We start from the raw sequence: 21,835 nt of genomic DNA, 5'->3' as shown, positions 1-21,835 counted from the left end.
TAGGAAGATGATAACAAAAATGAAAAGTAGGAACAGTTAGGATTCAAAATCCTTTTATAGGTTGGATATTTCGGATCGGTTCGAAGAAAAGAACGATGACACCTGAACATGAAATGGGTCACATTAAATTCTTTTCCTAAAAGGTTTCCTAAATGACTAGTTCGAATTAAAGATGGGACGTTTGTTTGTTCAAAAGAGAAAACTGTCGATTCAATTCTGATTTCAATCATTTGCTTTATTGGAATGTGTGCCAAAGCATGATTATTGAGAATTAAAAGATAACCATGAAGAAAAATTACCATTAATGTATTAATTAAAAACGTTGGAATAAATTCATTAATGATAACCTTAAATTCTTTTATTATTGAGGATCTCGAAATAATCAGATTCCGAGATGAGATGTCATAAGATACGTCAGAAAGAATATAAACACATCATTAGTACGTAATATAGAGTTTGAGATGGCACAATCTCAAAAGGAATATTAAAGGTAAAAATGCATGAAGATCTTATAGGACCAATTTCAAAAGATTTGAGATTCCGAGAATTGAAGGAATAAAGCTCGGAAGAAGATAAGAGATGAACTCACATTACTGTTTTGGATTTGAATTTTCAGATGAAATTCATAACACATGCTTGTTGTTGGCACACACTCCGAAAAAGGGAATTTCCCAAGTAATCTGTGACATCCCTGATTTAACGACCAGAAAAGACCAATTTGTTTATGCTTTGTTTTATAAATTAGAGTATTCGTTTAAAGAAAACGGTTGCGGAATTTGTTCCCAAAACAAGATATGATAAAAACTTATCAAAACATTTCTCAAAGAGAATGTATTTTCATTAAATAATAAAACCACGGGATGTCATGTTCCGATACAGACACATAAGCATAAACAAAACATACATTCATTTACTCTAGTGATTTACATCTCCTTTAATCTCTCAGTGCAAAGCAGCTTCGTATCGATACCTGTGATACAATTAAACTGAGTGGGTCAGGCTTGGGAGCCTGGTGAGCATATAGGGTTTTCAACCCACAATATTATATATATATATATATATATATATATATATATATATATATATATATATATATATATATATATTCAATCATCAAACAATCAACCCAATTACCCATCCCCATTATCTTCGTTTATCTCTTAAGTACCTTCCCTAAGGGATTATCCTAAGGGTCATCTCCTACTTCGTATTTACCTCTTATCTCCTTACATCACATTTCCTTATATGTTTGTTCCTAAGGATCATCGCATGAATACGTAGTCACAACATCGCCTGGACTAGTAATTCATAGTAAGGGTTAGACTATCGTCGCATGAATATGCAACCACAACATCGCATGGACTCATAATTCATCACCTAGGGGTTAGAGTATCATCGCATGAATACGTAGTCACAACCTCGCCTGGACTCGTAATTCATCACCTATAGGTTATGACCCTGCTGGTGTTTCCACGGGGTCATCTAGAATAGTCCGTGGTCGCCATCTATACTCTAGTAGATGACTACATCGCCAAATTTCCACATCGCCGATCAAGGTTATGGTATCTCCTCTCATATCACATCACCTATTTATCATCACCTATCTATCATCACCTATCTCTCATCATCTAATTATCAGCACGTATTTCTCATCACCTATTTCTCATCACCTAATTATCATCACACATCATCTAATTCATCTACCCATGTTCTACCCAACATATTTGTAGATATAAAATACATATACAAATTAACTCATTTAACACCTATATAAAACATCCGTTCCACACTCATCTCAAATAAACAACAATATATAAACACATAACACGTATTTTGATAGCAAATACTTAATATTTATGTGTTAGAAGAAAGTGACCACACACTCACCCAAACATATAGTTAATACATTCAAACAATACTTGTATTATACCCGTGTTTATGAAAGGGACTATACACCCACACATATAAACAACTTTATATTATACACATAGCACGTATTTCATAGCAAATACTTAATATATATGTGTTAGAAGAAAGTAACTACACACTAACTTGATCAGAAGATGATCTGACAACACTAGTATTCTTCGATAGATCTGGGAGATCTTCACAAAAACCGGATTCCTCGCGGGTAGAGCTTCGGCTTGGGAATTGCACTTCTCGGGATCTTCGGGGCCTCGAGACTTGCTTCGGGGCTCGGGAATGATAACGGGGATTCGGGATAATTCTTGCACGAAAAACGATGCAAAAATGCGAGAGAAAGGGAAGAAATGAGCAAAGAACTCGGCTGCCCTCGACACCCTTTTATTGGGGGCTGGAAACCCAATTACATTGGGCGTAATTTTAAATTACGCTGGGCGTAATGAAGATAGGATCGCTGACTCCCCCCTCTGGATAATATCGAAATTTATATTTAAATTAAATATCGAAAATATTTAATAAACTTCAAAAATTCATATCTTCCTCATACGAACTCCGTTTTCGACGTTCTTTATATCCCCGCATAGGTGAGACTACACTCTAAAACTTTCCTTTAGACTCCGTCGGCTAATTTTGACTTTATTTTTATTATTTATTTTTAGTAGGCCGGGAGAGGAAAACTCCGTTATAAAATCATAACTTCTTCATCCGACGTCCGTTTTCGCCTATCTTTTTATCGTTTTACTACAATTAATGAGATCTTCGATTCTCATTTAGATTGTTTCGGCTAAAAACCGCTCGGTCTCAAATCGAGTATTTGGGCTGCACACCGCTAAGTCGAAACTTAGAAAAATCATAACTTCCACATACGAAGTCAGATTAGGACGTTCTTTTTATTCACCTTTTTACGTCGCGTTGTGTCGTGCCGGTTCTATCGCGGAACTTCGACAGGTCATAACTTCTTCGTTATAACTCGGATTTCGGCGTTCTTTATATGTACGGAATCCTTGTAACATATACTACAACTTAGTTAAGATTATTCATCCTAAATAATCTTCTATAAAAAAATTCATTTTTGACGCTTATCGTCTATAAATTGACTAGCCCTGATTTACGGGCGTTATAATTATCTCCCCCTTAGGATGATTATGTCCCGGAATCATCAACGAAAATAGAACTTGTATAATGATTCCATACGCTATCTCTTCATCCTAGGTAATAACCGTAACTTCTATGTTTCCTCAAAAGAGTATTTAACTCTTTGGATTTCTTGATCGCAGACGATGCTCAATCTTGCCTCTGCTTATCGTACTATGTTGTACTTTCAGTCGTAACCTTCGAGTTACCAAATAAGTCCTTACTGTGGACTCCTTCTTCTTCTTAGGATAAATACTTTCCTTTATCTATTGTAACAGACCGATGGGTCGTGCTCTATTGACCTCTCATCGCACAATGCGACGCTTAGACTCGGTCTTTTTAAAGTTAAATTCTAGAATGGAATATACCTTCCTTCATATTCTAATGTGATATAATCACATTTCAGCATGTAGCATTTCTAGGTACAACTTCCTTAACAATGATCGTGATGCTATCGATCACATTGATTTCAATCTTCTGACTTAAGTCAGATGCTACCTCGAACTTGGTTCTATGAACCACGTAACAAACTCATCGTAGTCAGACTCAATTTGATATGACCACTAGGGTCGGAACAAGAACCATCTTACTAGTCATTACCGAAACAATGGTAATGACATACCAGAATAAAATGGAATCAATCACTAGCTTCTTGGTAACCTTGTGACTTTCCCTGATCCAAGTGCGAGTCCTGTGCTTCCGGTAGTATATACATCTACTACCTTTCCCACCTACTCATACTCGTCTCAAGTATTGTCCCGTAGTCGACCAAGTCACCATACAAGAAAATCACAAAACAATTTAACACATACGAATGTGTCCAAGTAATCATAAACAATTTCCCTAGACTCTACTAGGACTTCTTCATTGCTCAATCTTCAATCATCAACTCTACTTCAACTCGATTGGTGATGAAAATATCAGACGATGAGACAACTTCAAGAATTTCACCAATCGTTCCATCATCCTGCCAATCGAAGGTGTACTTTAGACGTACCGTACTCCTCTAAACGTATTGTTATTTTATAAGACATATTCTAAAGGCAAGATACCACTCTTACGATATCTTCTGATAGGTGTCATCCACTATCATAAGCCTTCTTCGTTTCCTCCATTTACTCAATTCTCTATGAGTCTTCACCATGACCTTTCGTGCACCCAAGCAGACATTCGATGTACCAAGCGAGAATTTAAGATAAGAAAGCTTTAATTACAATAAACGTATAAATCTCCTTATCACCCCGAAACGTTTACATGCTAGTTCTAATATCGTAGTCATACACTTAGAATCCTAAACACATAAGGTTTCCAGATCCGGTCGGCAACAGACCATAGATCCGAACAAATAATAGCATCAAAATAGCTATCACACAAAACATTTAACACATTAAAGTATTTTAGGCATCATTCTTAAAATAAACTAGTGTGTGTGTCAATTTAGGTGTACTACCTAACATATTTTAGACACACTCCTCACAATCATTACCTAGCATTCTAAGTTTAAGTCTAGAAATTTCCTACAAATTCCTAGTTCGCTTAAACTAATGCACTGATACCAACTGTGACATCCCCGATTTCACGGCCAGAAAAGACCGATTTGTTTATGCTTTGTTTTATAAATCAGAGTATTCGTTTAAAGAAAACGGTTGTGGAATTTGTTCCCAAAACAAGATATGATAAAAACTTATCAAAACATTTCTCAAATAGAATGTATTTTCATTAAATAATAAAACCTCGAGATGTCATGTTCCGATACAGACACATAAGCATAAACAAAAGATACATTCATTTACTCTAGTGATTTACATCTCCTTTAATCTCTCAGTGCAAAGCAGCTTCGTATCGATACCTGTGATACAATTAAACTGAGTCGGTCAGGCTTGGGAGCCTGGTGAGCATATAGGGTTTTCAACCCACAATATTATATCACATATATATATATATATATATATATATATATATATATATATATATATATATATATATATTCAATCATCAAACAATCAACCCAATTACCCATCCCCATTATCTTCGTTTATCTCTTAAGTACCTTCCCTAAGGGATTATCCTAAGGGTCATCTCCTACATCGTATTTACCTCTCATCTCCTTACATCACATTTCCTTATATGTTTGTTCCTAAGGATGATCGCATGAATACGTAGTCACAACATCGCCTGGACTAGTAATTTATAGTAAGGGTTAGACTGTCGTCGCATGAATACGCAGCCACAACATCGCCTGGACTCGTAATTCATCACCTAGGGGTTAGAGTATCATCGCATGAATATGTAGCCACAACATCGCCTGGATTCGTAATTCATCACCTACAGGTTATGAGCCTGCTGGTGTTTCCACGGGGTCATCTAGAATAGTCCGTGGTCGCCATCTATACTCTGGTAGATGACTACATCGCCAAATTTCCACATTGCCGGTCAAGGTTATGGTATCTCCTATTTATCATCACCTATTTATCATCACCTATCTATCATCACCTATCTCTCATCACCTAATTATCATCACCTATTTCTCATCACCTAATTATCATCACACATCATCTAATTCATCTACCCATGTTCTACCCAACATATTTGTAGATATAAAATACATATACAAATTAACTCATTTAACACCTATATAAAACATCCGTTCCACACTCATCTCAAATAAACAACAATATATAAACACATAACACGTATTTCATAGCAAATACTTAATATTTATGTGTTAGAAGAAAGTGACCACACACTCACCCAAACATATAGTTAATACATTCAAACTATACTTGTATTATACCCGTGTTTATGAAAGGGACTATACACCCACACATATAAACAACTTTATATTATACACATAGCACGTATTTCATAGCAAATACTTAATATTTATGTGTTAGAAGAAAGTAATTACACACTCACTTGATCAGAAGATGATCGGACAGCACTACGGCTTGTAGAAGTAGTATTCTTCGATAGATCTGGGAGATCTTCACAAAAACCGGATTCCTCGCGGGCAAAGCTTCGGCTCGGGAATTTCACTTCTCGGGATCTTCGGGGCCTCGGGACTTGCTTCAGGGCTCGGGAATGATACCGGGGCTTCGGGATAATTCTTGCACGAAAAACGATGCAAAAACGCGAGAGAAAGGGAAGAAATGAGCAAAGAACTCGGCTGCCCTCGACAACCTTTTATAGGGGGCTGGAAACCCAATTACGCAGGGCGTAATGAAGATAGGATCGCTGACTCCCCCCTCTGGATAATATCGAAATTTATATTTAAATTAAATATCGAAAATATTTAATAAACTTCAAAAATTCATATCTTCCTCATACGAACTCCGTTTTTGACGTTCTTTATATCCCCGCGTAGGTGAAACTACGCTCTACAAGTTTCCTTTAGACTCCGTCGGCTAATTTTGAATTTCTTATTATTATTATTTTTAGTAGGCCGGGACAGGAAAACTCCGTTATAAAATCATAACTTCTTCATCCGATGTCCGTTTTCGCCTATCTTTTTATCGTTTTACTACAATTAATGAGATCCTCGATTCTCATTTAGATTGTTTCGGCTAAAAACCGTTCGGTCTCAAATCGAGTATTCGGGCTGCACACCGTTAAGTCGAAACTTAGAAAAATCATAACTTCCACCTACGAAGTCTGATTTGGACGTTCTTTTTATGCACGCTCATGGTTTAACGAACTCTACGAATTTCGTTTAGATCACTAAGGCTAAATATCACTCTAACGTAAATTCACCTTTTTACGTCGCGTTGTGTCGTGCCGGTTCTATCGCGAAACTTCGACAGGTTATAACTTCATCGTTATAACTCGGATTTCGGCGTTCTTTATATGTACAGAATCCTTGTAACATATACTACAACTTACTTAAGATTATTAATCCTAAATAATCTTTTATAAAAAAATCATTTTTGACGCTTATCATCTGTAAATTGACTAGCCCTGATCTACGGGCGTTACATAATCCAATGTAACAATATCAATCAAAACTTCAAGTGATAAGGAAGGTTGAAACAACTTAAACTAAAGGAAGAGGTTAGACAAAAAGATACATATAATGATCCTATATTTTCTAAGAGGAACAAATTCCAAGGAGAAAAGAATTTGAATTTGGAATTGCTTCAATTTCTAATGTTTCAATTAAAGAGTACAAGCTTCTTGGAAGAACTGTGGGTCAGGCATCATCATTCCCATTTTGTTCAGAAACCCATTAAATTTGGTTTCGTCTAATGCCTTAGTAAAGACATCAGCAATTTTATCGTCAGATGGAACAAAAATGAGCTCGATGTTTCCTTTTAAAACATGATCTTTAATAAAATGGTACCGAATGTCAATGTGATTGGTCTTGGAGTGCTGAATTGGATTGTGAGAAATCACAATTTCACATTGAGAGTCACAATAGATTGGGATGTTTTGAAATCGATAACCATAGTCCAGAAGCTGAGATTTCATCCAAAGAACTTGGGAAGTGTAGCTTGCAACTACGATGTATTCTACTTCAGCCATTGAAAGAACAATATAGTTTTGTTTCTTGGAATAGGATTGAAGAAGGAAACTTTCATTTTTCGGATACCAAATTTTGAGGTTCTTTGTTCCTTTGAGATATTGGAAAATTTGCTTGACAGCCAGAAGATGAGATATTTTTGGATTAAACTAGAATCTAGCATACAAACATGTAGAGAACATGATGTCCGGACAACTTGTAATGAGGTAGAATAGCGATCCAATCATTCCCCTGTACTTCTTCTAATCAACAACAAAACCTGATGGGTCCGAGAAGATCTTGTGTCTGAAACTCATTGGAACCTTTGTAAAGACACATGTATCCATTGAATATTTTTTTTAGAAGTTCGGAAATGTATTTCTCTTGATGAATAAAGATTCCTTTGTTGGTCTACTTTATTTGAAGACCAAGGAAGAAGCTTCATTCGCGATTCATGCTTATTTGGAATCGACTAACCATTAACTTTGAAAAATTTGCAACCATAGTTAAATTCGTAGACCCAAAGATGATGTCGTCAACTATATTTGAACTAACATGAAATGGTTTCCATTCGATCTTCAGAATAATGTTGGATCTAGAGTTCCTCTTTGAAAACCGGAACGCTTCAGAAAATCAGTGAGATTCTCGTACCAAGCGCGTGGAGATTGCTTGAGGCCATAAAAAACGTTTTGAAGTTTGTAACAGTAGTTTGGATATGAAAGATTTACAAATCCAGGGGGCTATTGAAGATACACTTCGGTATCAAGTTCACCGTTGAGAAAGACACTTTTGACGTCCATTTGGTAAACTTTAAAGCCTTTGTGAGCAACATAAGCGAGAAAGATTCGGATGGATTCAAGACGAGCAACATAAGCAAAGATCTCGTTGTAGCCGAGTCCTTCGATCTAAGTAAATCCTTGATGGATTTTCGTTCAACCGTTGATACAAACGCCGAGAAGTGATACTCAATTTGAATGTTGGTAGCAGATCGAGTTTGAACACCAGCGTTGAGATTTCCAATGACTTGATTTGGAGTATGATCCTTAATCCAAATATTCAATCTTGGAAGTTCTTGTGCAGCGGATGATCTGATATCAACCATGCGGTTATGTCGCTCCCCCTGAACAGTTTGAATTTGAGGATGATGCTCCCCCTGAACTTCTGAACCATATATGACAATGTTGCCATTGTTTGGAAAGTCAAAGAAGTTAGCATCGTATTTGTTGTTGTTCTAAAAGGGATAAAATTCAGCAAATTGATCTACTCCATCTTGAAATCCATCAACATTTGATTTGAGGGTTGGATGATTGTTCTCCCCCTCAACATGAGAAGGTTGAAATGGATCAGAATCGAATAAAGGAATGGTTGGGGTCAGACCAAAGACATTTCGATAAATCAGAGCTTTAGTTGATGAGGACGGTCTTGATCGAGATTCCGAATCAAGAGAAGTTTCTATTGGTCCGAACAAGCGTTCGAAATCAACTTCATGGATAATTTGAGGATTCATAGACCAAGGATGTGGAGCATTAGACTCCATGATATGAGTTTTGACATGAGCAGGGTTTGAATTCCGAATAAAATTATCATCGAAGATGACATTAAAGCTTTCTTCAAGTACATGAGTTCTACGATTCAGAACTCTGTAAGATTTAGACTTGGTTGGGTATCCCAAAAATATGGCTTCATCGGATTTGGGTTGAAACTTGGTGAGTTGACCACGGTTGTTTTTGATAAATCATGACAACCAAAAATGTGTAGGAATGAGATACTCGGCTTGCGACCATTCATGGCTTCATATGATGGCATGTTGAGACGATGATTGATGATGCTTTGATTTTGGATGAAGCAAGCAGTAGAGACTGACTCGGCCCAGAGTTAAAGAGGAAGGTTTGCAAAGTTTAGCATCGATCTAGTGGCTTCAACGAGAGTTCAATTTCTTCTTTTAACCACACCATTTTGCTAAGAAGTGTAGCGAGTTGAGAAGTTGTGGTCGATGCCTTAGTCCGTGAGGAATTTTTCAATGTGGCATTTGTGAATTTAGAGCCATTTTCAGTTTGGATTCTTCTAATAGGAAGTTTATCAAGAAATTCAATTCCTTTGATGAAATTTATCAGTTCCGAGGTTGTTTCAGATTTTAGCCTAAGGAAAAAGACCCAAGTGAAGCTTGTGTAGTCATCAACAATCACAAGAATATACTTTTTGTGATGTAGACCTTCTACGGTGGATGGTCTATAGAGATCTATATGAAGAAGTTCTAATGGTTCCGATATAGAATTTTCAATGATGACACGATGACCTTTCTTCGATTGGTTCTCACATTCACATGCAACACAAAGATCATGATTTTCAAATTTGAGGAGTGGCATACCTTGATCCATTTCACCGGAAACTAGATCATTCATGTAATGGAAGTTGAGATAAGCAAGCCTCCGATGCCATAGCCAATTAAGTCGTGAACGAACTTTGAAAGAAGACAAAGTTGAGGCTTTCTAATGATCATGTTAATTTCTAAAGGATACATGTTTTTATGCGATCTGATTTGATAAGACATTCTTTCAGGTCTTATGTCATAACATAGCTACGCTTTTTACAGAATTCAACTCTTCGGATTGCATTAGTGAGTTGAGCCACACTGATCATATTATGCTTGAGATTAGCTACATACGCCACATTTGAAACAGATAAATTTTTGTTGTTCAAGACGCCATAACCTCGAATTTGTGAATTTGAATAATTGCCATATGTTAAGTAACCAACGTTAGGAGCGACATTAAGATCACACATAAAGCTTTTCTACCCAGTCATGTGCATGGAACAAGCACTATCAATATACCATATTGTATCTAGTACTGAAGCACAAAGTGCCTGCAAAATCAGTGATATTTGGAGTTTTTAGGCTCCAAGTTAGATTTGGGGACTTTGGCATGGGCTTTGGACTTGGTTTGTGATTTCTGAGTAATTGGAAAATGGGATGGCTTTTTCTGAGACTCTTTTGGAAAGAAGCAGAATGTCATGGTCCTTTCATTTATCCAATAATCATATTCGACTAATGGTTGTTTGAATACTGCTTTTCTCGGAGGAACATTTTTTTGAGATGTTGTAGGAATGACTGTGTTCACACATTTTACAATTGTGTTTTCAGACTTTTTCACCTTCCATTCAAACTTTTTTATAAAGTCTTCGCGAGGTTTCTGAACATCAGTGTTCCTAGCAACTTGTCCTTTGTTTGCTGCATTCGAAGGCACGTTAGGTTTTGGAAATTGTTTTGGTTTGAAAATAGTGCCATCCGATGTAGCAATAAACATAGAAGAAGAAACTGTATGAAGAGAGTCAATTTTTACAAAAGAAGTCTCAACAACGACCTTTTTTGTACAACAAATGACATATTTGTTCTGAACATCCGAACTAGCAGGAATAGATGGCCTCTTAAGGATCTTAACAAACATGAAGGCATTATGATTCCTAGTAGTTGGATTGACTTCTTGAGATACTTTCTTCTCGGGTTTCTCAAGGAATCTAGAGGCTTGCCTAGACCTTGTTTCTTTCTTAAGGGAATTCCTAGCTTCGGTCTTTGGATGAACAATTTCTTTCTTGTTCAACCATGGTTTCTTCCGAGAGTCAAATGATGACATGGAAGTTTGTCAAGTTGTTGGATTGTTGAAACATGGCTTAATTGGCACTAAAGTCGATTTTGATATCACATCAGGGTTAGATATATAAGAATCGGATGAGTTTTCACACAAAATTTTCTCATTTACATCACTATCAAATGTTGCCCAAACAAAGTCGGGTTTTTCAGTATCATGTCTATTTTTCTAGGGAAAAATTTCCTCAATTACACAATTGTTTGGTGGAAAAGAGTTTGAAAACTAAAATCTAGTACAGTTGGTGTCAAGAAAAGATTATGAAGACCGATTCAGGTCTAGGGATATCAAAGGCGGAAGAGGCATGTAATAAGAACATGTAACAGTGACAGGTTTGAACTCAAGAATCAAAGATTGATACTTATCCGAAGTCTCAAGAAAGGGACAACAACGGTGATGTAACGCCCGGGTTTCAGGGCTAAGCATTTTTGTCAATGTAATAGTCTAGGTCAACTCTTGTAACTCTTTTTGAAGTAATAAAGATGAAATGTTTGAGTATTATGTGAATTATGTGTATTTATGTGCTTATAATTTAATTATAAATGTATAATTAATAAATAATAAAAATAAGCGTCAAAATTAAAGTATAAGATAATCCCGATATCTCTACATAAAGTTGTAGAATATGTCTCAAGGTTTCCGCACACATAAAGAATGCCGAAATCCGAGTTATAACGAAGAAGTTATGACCCGTCGAAGTTTTACGGTAAAACCGGCACGGCACCGGGAAGCGTAAATAGTGAATTTACGATAGAGTGAGATTTAGCCTTAGCGATCCAAACGAAAGTCGTAGAATATGTTAAAATAAGAACATCGATAAAAAGAACGCCCAAATCTGACTTCGTATGAAGAAGTTATGATTTTTCGAAGTTTCGGAATAGCAGTGTACAGCCCGAAATTCGAATATTAGATCGAGCGGTTTTTAGCCGACACGACCTGAACAAGAATCGAAGATCTCGTTAAGGGTAGCGTAATGAGAAAAAGATGGGTGAAAACGGATGTCGGATGAAGAAGTTATGAGGCTTTAACGGACCAATCGTGTCCCGGCCCGTTAATAATATAAAATTTAAAATCGAGCCAAAATTAGCCGACGAAGTCTAAACGAAAGTTGTAGAGTACGTTCACACCTTCGCGTGGATATAAAGAACGTCGAAAACGGAGGTCGTACGCGAAAGTTACGAATTTTTAAAGTTTGTACTCGTTTTTGCGAGGTCTGATACGAATTCGCTGACGTGGCGCTTTCCCAGCCGTCCGATGATGATCGCTGAAGTCGCCTCGGATGAGTGACGCGTCGCCCCTCGCTACGCCCAGCGTTCGGCCTCGTATGCGCCGCGTTCGCTTAGCCGTTCTCGGTCCAGAAGAAGCCACGTCGCACCACCGAGCCTTCGCCACCTGGAGGTCTGATCCGAAGTTACGCCCCGCGTCCGAGGACCTGTACGCCCAGCGTACGTCCGAGGACCAGGCTATAAAAGGGGACCGAGGCTGCCCACATTTTCACACCAAAAATAACTTCTCTCTCTAGTTTCTTTCTCTCTCTAGAGTTCCAAACCCCCCCTAAACCCTAGTTAAACCCCTAGCACCCTAGGGAAGCCCCGAGGCTCCCGGAATCCCGAGAAAAAGGAGTTTTTCGGTTTCGAAACGTTGCTCCAATCAAGTTCCGGTTCTCGATAAAATTCGCTGTAAGTTTGCTACGCTTACGCAATTTTTAATATAGCTTTCAAATAATTATAGGAATGTTGTCAGGTCCTTAAAATAATTATTTGGGCTATTATTATGAGTTATATCGAGTATTATTAACGCTTAATAATACTCGGACTAATTAATTTGTCGCGGTTATCGTTAAACTAAACCCTAGTGGTATCGATACTAGGTTTTATCGAAGGAATATCGTTTTGAGAGTATCGAAGCGCTGTCCGAGTGCTGAGTCACCACCTAATCAGGTGAGTGCATAGTTACTTTCAGCTTACACATAGATATGAAGTATTTTATATAAATTACGTGCTATGTGTGCATATTATCTGAATACTTGCTATCTATGCTGGATGAACATTGTTATACATGTTTTCAATGATTTAAATTGTATATGTATTTTATATCTACGAAAATGTTGGGGTAAAACATGGGTAGATGTAATAGCTGATGTGTGATAAAATGATGAGAGGCCTCGATGTTGATGTTGTTGTTTCTGTCATCTAGCGGAGTATGGATGATGACAACGGACTCTTCTAGACAGTCCAGTGGAACACTAGCAGGCTCGCAACCTGTAGGTGTTTGTGAACGATGTGTTCACCGGTGTACTCCATCCCCCACATGGTTGCCTTTAGGACATTTATTGCTGAGGAATCCCCTTAGCAGTAGTGTCCGTCCCGATGATGATCCTTAGGCTAGGTCCCTTATGATAGGTGTTTAGGGACGTAAAGTGAGGATAACGGGAACGGGTAATCGGGTTATTGTTGATCGATGAAATTAATAAACTTATTTATTGTGGGTTGAAAACCCTATGTGCTCACCAGGCTCCCAAGCCTGACCCACTCAGTTTCTTGTATTACAGGTAGTGGCGCATGAGCATAGGTGTGATGTTTTGGACGAGGGATTACGGATATAGGCCTGTAGATATGAAATAATGTAGTAAGGCTTATATTGTACTGTTTATGCTTTTGATCTGTACGAACATGACATCCCGAGTCTTTTAATGAAATACATTTCTATGGAAATGCTTTTGATAAATCTTTATCATATTTTTGTTTTGGGACAAATTCCGCAACACTTTCATTTAAAAATGTAACTCTGATTTTTAAACAAAGCATAAACAAACCGGTCTTTTCTGGCCGTGATTTTGGGGATGTCACAGTTGGTATCAGAGCATTAGTTTAAGCGAACTAGGAATTTGTAGGATTTCTAGACTTAAACTTAGAATGCTAAGCGATGATTGTGAGGTGTGAGCACTAGCTTATTTTAGGAATTGTGCCTAAAATGCTTTTATGTGCTAAATGCTTTGTGCATAATATGCTGTTAATTGTTCGGATCTATGGTCTGTTGCCGACCGGATCTGGAAACCTTATGTGTTTAGGATTCTAAACGTACGACTACGATATTAGAACTAGCATGTAAACGTTTCGGAGTGATAAGGACGATTTAAACGTCTATCCTAAATAAAGATCTAAATTCACCTTATTCGGTGTATAGATCAAGATGGCAAGGACCCGTAGTGGAAACGTGAACGCAAATGGAGGTAGGAACCAACCCCCAGTGGTTCAGCAAATACCTGTTGTTGAAGAAGTTGCACCTGAGCCAGTCACCATGGCTGGAGTTCAAGCCTTGATTCAGGCTATGCTAGCTGAACAAAGGGAAGAAATGAGACGGATGCTCCACGAAAATAGGGACGAACCTACCATACATGTTGAACCGACGGAGCCAGTTCCCGAGCCATCTGAGGAAGGGAACTATAGCCGCCAAGTGAGTCAAGTAGGGACTCAAGGTGAGCAAAAGGATGGCCCAGAAGGGAGGAACAACAAGGATGGGCGGATGTACAAAAATTTCTTGGGTGCGAAACCACCAAGTCTCTCAGGAAGCCCAAAGCCTGTTGAGATTATGGACTGGATCTCCGAGATGGAGATGGTGTTTGAGAGCTGCGACTGCAGCGAGAAGCAGAAGACTGTCTTCGCTGTGAGACAATTGAAAACTGGAGTCTTGAGCTGGTGGAAGCTATTGGCAGATACAATGCCACGGGGAGAAGCTCTGAAAATGTCATGGGATGAGTTCTTGGAACAACTGAAGGCGCAGTACTGTTCAGAGATAGACCTGATTGATCTGAACAATGAGTTCCAAAATTTGAAGAAGGGGAGAATGAGCATCGATGACTATGCTGCTGCATTTACGGAAAAGATGAAGTTGTTTCCATACCTAGTGCCAACCGAACTTTCCAAAATTGAGAAATTCGCAAACGGACTGCCGGCTGACTTTGGCCCAACAGTCAAGATGGCAACCACTCTGAAATCAGCTGTTCGAGCAGCTAAGAATGTGGAGACCCAACAAAAGGAAAGATGTCTGGAGAGGGCTGAGGTTGGTGAGAAACGGAAGTTCAATGGATCCTCGAAGTCCAACAAGAAGAGTAGATTCTCGAAGTCTGGAGGAGGATCAGAAGCGAAATGGTGTGACAAGTGCAAGAAGAAGCACTGTGGGAAGTGTGACGGAGGGGTCACTTGTTACAAATGCGGAAAGCCTGGGCACTATGCCAATGAATGCACGTTCACTAAGAAGGTCTGTTATGAGTGCAACGAGGAGGGGCACATTTCAAGGGATTGCCCGAAGAAGAAGGAGACGGGAAGACCCAACATACCACCGAAGCCGAAGGCAAGAGCCTTCCAGATGACGCTCGAGGCTGCAAAGGAGGCAGCAGACGTCGCTTCAGGTACCTTTCTTGTAAATGGTTTGCCTGCAAATATACTATTTGATTCCGGAGCCAACTACTCCTTTGTATCGCATAAATTTGGTGGGAAATTAGCATTACCTGTAGAAAAACTAGATAATGCCCTGATTGTAGAAGTTGCCAGTGGCAAATTCGTACCTGTTAGTAATCGTATTAGGAACATCGTCATTGACCTAAACGGAAACGAATTCCACGAAGAGCTATTACCCATAGAGTTAAACAGTTTCGACATCGTTTTGGGTATGGATTGGCTTAGCGCCAACGATGCTGAGATTCAATGCCGAAGGAAGATAGTAAAGGTAAACCCACCTGGAAAGGAATCATTTATGGTGTACGGGGACAAACGCAGAGTGAATTCTGGAATCATCTCCCTGATGAAAGCCAGGAAATGTTTGTCAAAGGGATGTGCATCATACTTGGCATTCGTAATCGATGCCAAGAAGGAGAAGAAAGAGGTGCAGAATATACCGGTTGTGTGCGATTATCCGGAAGTCTTTCCTGAAGATCTTCCCGGATTACCACCTGATAGACAAGTGGAGTTTCGTATAGACTTGTTACCAGGAACAACACCGATAGCAAAGGCACCTTACCAATTAGCACCGACGGAGATGAAGGAGCTCATGACGCAACTTCAGGAGCTGTTGGACAACGGTTTTATTCGACCTAGTTCATCACCCTGGGGAGCTCCGGTGTTATTCGTAAAGAAGAAGGACGGAAGCATGAGGATGTGCATAGACTACCGAGAGCTGAATAAGGCAACGGTGAAGAACAAGTATCCATTGCCAAGGATTGATGACCTATTCGATCAGCTGCAAGGTTCGAGCTACTTCTCAAAGATCGATCTTAGGTCAGGATATCATCAGCTGAAGGTGAGAGAGCAGGATATTGAAAAGACTGCATTCAGAACAAGATATGGACACTACGAGTTCTTGGTTATGTCATTTGGACTAACCAATGCTCCTGCAGCATTCATGGATTTGATGAATAGGGTTTGTAAACCATTCCTCGATAAATCCGTGATAGTGTTCATCGACGACATTCTCATCTACTCGAAAATCCAAGAGGATCATGGCAAGCATCTACGGGAAGTATTAGAAGTATTGAAGAAGGAGAAGCTTTTTGCAAAGTTCTCCAAATGCGACTTTTGGATACGGGAAGTCCAATTCTTGGGTCATGTTGTTAACCAGGAGGGAATAATGGTTGACCCCGCAAAGATCGAGGCTGTAATGAAGTGGGAACGTCCAAAGAGTCCCACGGAGATTCGAAGCTTTCTAGGATTAGCCGGATATTATCGACGATTTATCCAAGGCTTTTCTTCGATAGCTGCTCCATTAACAGCTTTGACTCATAAAGGAGCTACGTATACGTGGAGTGAGAAACACGATGAGGCATTCGAGAAGCTAAAGAAGAAGTTATGTGAAGCACCGATACTTTCTCTACCCGATGGAGTCGAAGATTTCGCGGTTTATAGTGACGCTTCTGGAGTCGGGTTGGGTTGTGTTCTGACCCAAAGAGAAAAGGTGATAGCATACGCATCTCGACAATTGAAAGAGCACGAAAAGAACTACCCCACTCATGATCTGGAGTTGGCAGCGGTAGTATTTGCCTTAAAAATATGGAGGCATTACCTCTACGGCACGAAGTGCAAGCTCTTCACTGATCATAAGAGTCTCCAGTATCTCTTTAATCAGAAGGAGTTGAACATGAGGCAACGACGCTGGCTAGAACTTCTCAAGGACTACGACTGTGAGATACTTTACCACCCAGGTAAAGCAAATATTGTTGCTGATGCTCTCAGTCGGAAAGTCAATCTGGAAAGGAAAAGGCCAAGGGCGTTAAGAATTGAAGTCGTTTCAACGATTGTCGAAAGTATCAGGAAAGCTCAAGAAGAAGCATTAGAGAAAAATGACCGAAAGGAAGAACGTTTGGGAAAAACGTTAGTGTTCGGTACAAACAGTCGAGGACTGAAGGTATTCCAAGATCGAATTTGGGTACCTTAAGACGGGAGGAATAAGAGATCTTCTGATGGAAGAAGCACACAAGACCATGTACTCGATTCATCCCGGTAGCACTAAAATGTATAGGGACCTAAAACCCTACTACTGGTGGCCGACGATGAAGCTCGATGTTGCGAAGTATGTGGCCGAGTGCGTAACATGTGCGAGGGTTAAGGCACAGCATCAGAAACCGTATGGGAGTTTAGAACCTTTACCTGTACCCATGGGTAAATGGGAAGACATCACCATGGATTTTGTGACTAAACTGCCCAGGACGAAGAACGGTCACGACATGATTTGGGTAGTCGTGGATCGTTTCACCAAGAGTGCACACTTCATAGCAGCCAACGAGAAGTGGTCTATGGATAAGCTTGCAAATGCTTACGTGAAGGAAATTGTAAGACTTCACGGTGTCCCTCTTACGATTGTATCAGATCGTGATAGTCGTTTCACGTCAAGGTTTTGGAGGAGTCTACAAGAGGAGTTGGGTACAAAGTTATGTTTGAGTACTGCTTACCATCCGCAAACTGATGGTCAGAGCGAAAGAACGATTCAGACGTTGGAAGACATGCTGAGAGCATGTACCCTCGAATTCCAAGGGAATTGGGACGGCACTTACCTCTGGTAGAATTTTCCTACAACAATAGTTTTCACTCGAGCATCAAGATGGCACCTTACCAAGCCTTGTATGGACAAAAGTGTCGTACGCCGTCTTGTTGGCTTGAAGCCGGAGAGAAGCAGTTTATGGGCCCCGAGATAGTCCATGAGACTACCGAGAAGTTGAAGGTGATTAGGGAAAGAATGTTAGCAGCTCAGGATCGTCAGAAGAGCTATGCTGACAAGAAAAGACGACCGATAACCTTCGAGGTTGGGGATTCCATTCTGCTTAAAGTCTCACCATGGAAGGGACTTATACGATTTGGGAAACGAGGAAAGTTGAGTCCAAGGTTTATTGGACCGTTCAAAGTTCTTCAGAAGATTGGGAACCAAGCTTACAAGCTGGAATTGCCCGAAGAACTCAATGGTATTCATAACACTTTCCATGTGTGTTATTTGAGGAAATTCACGGGAGATGTTCCCGACATAATTCCAATCTCAGAGTTAAGGATGGATGAGAATAAAAGGCTGATCGAAGAGCCTGAGGCAATTGTTGACCGTAAGACTAAGAAGTTACGACGCAAGATGGTCGACTTGGTGCTAGTCCGATGGAAACATTCGAATGGGCCGAATCTCACTTGGGAAACAGAGGATGACATGATGAGTCGCTATCCACATCTGTTTGCTGATGCATGATTCCGGGACGGAATCATCCTAAGGGGGAGAGAATTGTAACGCCCGGGTTTCAGGGCTAAGCATTTTTGTCAATGTAATAGTCTAGGTCAACTCTTGTAACTCTTTTTGAAGTAATAAAGATGAAATATTTGAGTATTATGTGAATTATGTGTATTTATGTGCTTATAATTTAATTATAAATGTATAATTAATAAATAATAAAAATAAGCGTCAAAATTAAAGTATAAGATAATCCCGATATCTCTACATAAAGTTGTAGAATATGTCTCAAGGTTTCCGCACACATAAAGAATGCCGAAATCCGAGTTATAACGAAGAAGTTATGACCCGTCGAAGTTTTACGGTAAAACCGGCACGGCACCGGGAAGCGTAAATAGTGAATTTACGATAGAGTGAGATTTAGCCTTAGCGATCCAAACGAAAGTCGTAGAATATGTTAAAATAAGAACATCGATAAAAAGAACGCCCAAATCTGACTTCGTATGAAGAAGTTATGATTTTTCGAAGTTTCGGAATAGCAGTGTACAGCCCGAAATTCGAATATTAGATCGAGCGGTTTTTAGCCGACACGACCTGAACAAGAATCGAAGATCTCGTTAAGGGTAGCGTAATGAGAAAAAGATGGGTGAAAACGGATGTCGGATGAAGAAGTTATGAGGATTTAACGGACCAATCGTGTCCCGGCCCGTTAATAATATAAAATTTAAAATCGAGCCAAAATTAGCCGACGAAGTCTAAACGAAAGTTGTAGAGTACGTTCACACCTTCGCGTGGATATAAAGAACGTCGAAAACGGAGGTCGTACGCGAAAGTTACGAATTTTTAAAGTTTGTACTCGTTTTTGCGAGGTCTGATACGAATTCGCTGACGTGGCGCTTTCCCAGCCGTCCGATGATGATCGCTGAAGTCGCCTCGGATGAGTGACGCGTCGCCCCTCGCTATGCCCAGCGTTCGGCCTCGTACGCGCCGCGTTCGCTTAGCCGTTCTCGGTCCAGAAGAAGCCACGTCGCACCACCGAGCCTTCGCCACCTGGAGGTCTGATCCGAAGTTACGCCCCGCGTCCGAGGACCTGTACGCCCAGCGTACGTCCGAGGACCAGGCTATAAAAGGGGACCGAGGCTGCCCACATTTTCACACCAAAAATAACTTCTCTCTCTAGTTTCTTTCTCTCTCTAGAGTTCCAAACCCCCCCTAAACCCTAGTTAAACCCCTAGCACCCTAGGGAAGCCCCGAGGCTCCCGGAATCCCGAGAAAAAGGAGTTTTTCGGTTTCGAAACGTTGCTCCAATCAAGTTTCGGTTCTCGATAAAATTCGCTGTAAGTGTGCTACGCTTACGCAATTTTTAATATAGCTTTCAAATAATTATAGGAATGTTGTCAGGTCCTTAAAATAATTATTTGGGCTATTATTATGAGTTATATCGAGTATTATTAACGCTTAATAATACTCGGACTAATTAATTTGTCGCGGTTATCGTTAAACTAAACCCTAGTGGTATCGATACTAGGTTTTATCGAAGGAATATCGTTTTGAGAGTATCGAAGCGTTGTCCGAGTGCTGAGTCACCACCTAATCAGGTGAGTGCATAGTTACTTTCAGCTTACACATAGATATGAAGTATTTTATATAAATTACGTGCTATGTGTGCATATTATCTGAATACTTGCTATCTATGCTGGATGAACATTGTTATACATGTTTTCAATGATTTAAATTGTATATGTATTTTATATCTACGAAAATGTTGGGGTAAAACATGGGTAGATGTAATAGCTGATGTGTGATAAAATGATGAGAGGCCTCGATGTTGATGTTGTTGTTTCTGTCATCTAGCGGAGTATGGATGACGACCACGGACTCTTCTAGACAGTCCAGTGGAACACTAGCAGGCTCGTAACCTGTAGGTGTTTGTGAACGATGTGTTCACCGGTGTACTCCATCCCCCACATGGTTGCCTTTAGGACATTTATTGCTGAGGAATCCCCTTAGCAGTAGTGTCCGTCCCGATGATGATCCTTAGGCTAGGTCCCTTATGATAGGTGTTTAGGGACGTAAAGTGAGGATAACGGGAACGGGTAATCGGGTTATTGTTGATCGATGAAATTAATAAACTTATTTATTGTGGGTTGAAAACCCTATGTGCTCACCAGGCTCCCAAGCCTGACCCACTCAGTTTCTTGTATTACAGGTAGTGGCGCATGAGCATAGGTGTGATGTTTTGGACGAGGGATTACGGATATAGGCCTGTAGATATGAAATAATGTAGTAAGGCTTATATTGTACTGTTTATGCTTTTGATCTGTACGAACATGACATCCCGAGTCTTTTAATGAAATACATTTCTATGGAAATGCTTTTGATAAATCTTTATCATATTTTTGTTTTGGGACAAATTCCGCAACACTTTCATTTAAAAATGTAACTCTGATTTTTAAACAAAGCATAAACAAACCGGTCTTTTCTGGCCGTGATTTTGGGGATGTCACAGGTGAGACAGGGGTATCCGAATAATTATGGTTCGGAACGTCTCCTATAAACGTTAGATTCTGAAGTTCCTTCAAGGGACGAACAACAAGCTTCAGAGACATGGTGCTTTGGACCATGGGTAACGAAAATTATGTGTGATCCGTTCATTTTCTTCAAGAATATCAATAGAGTTATGCAAGGCATCAATTTTAGCATTAAGATGTTTGTTATCAGTAACTAAGATATTCCTTTCACAAAAAGTGATTTAACATTTGTTTTTCAAAATGATACACTCATCCTTAGTCATGACAAGTTCTCTCTCTAGTGATTTTATCTTCAGGTTGCGGTCTCTAAAGCGTACTCTAAGACGAGTCAACCCACTATCCAGCTTCTCACTAACTTCTATGGCAGAATCTTATGCTCTATGAATAACTTTCATATATGGTTGAATCTA

This window comes from Lactuca sativa, chromosome 2 (genome assembly GCF_002870075.4).
Source record: "Lactuca sativa cultivar Salinas chromosome 2, Lsat_Salinas_v11, whole genome shotgun sequence".
NCBI lineage: Eukaryota > Viridiplantae > Streptophyta > Magnoliopsida > Asterales > Asteraceae > Lactuca > Lactuca sativa.
This window is presented reverse-complemented; position numbering follows the sequence as displayed.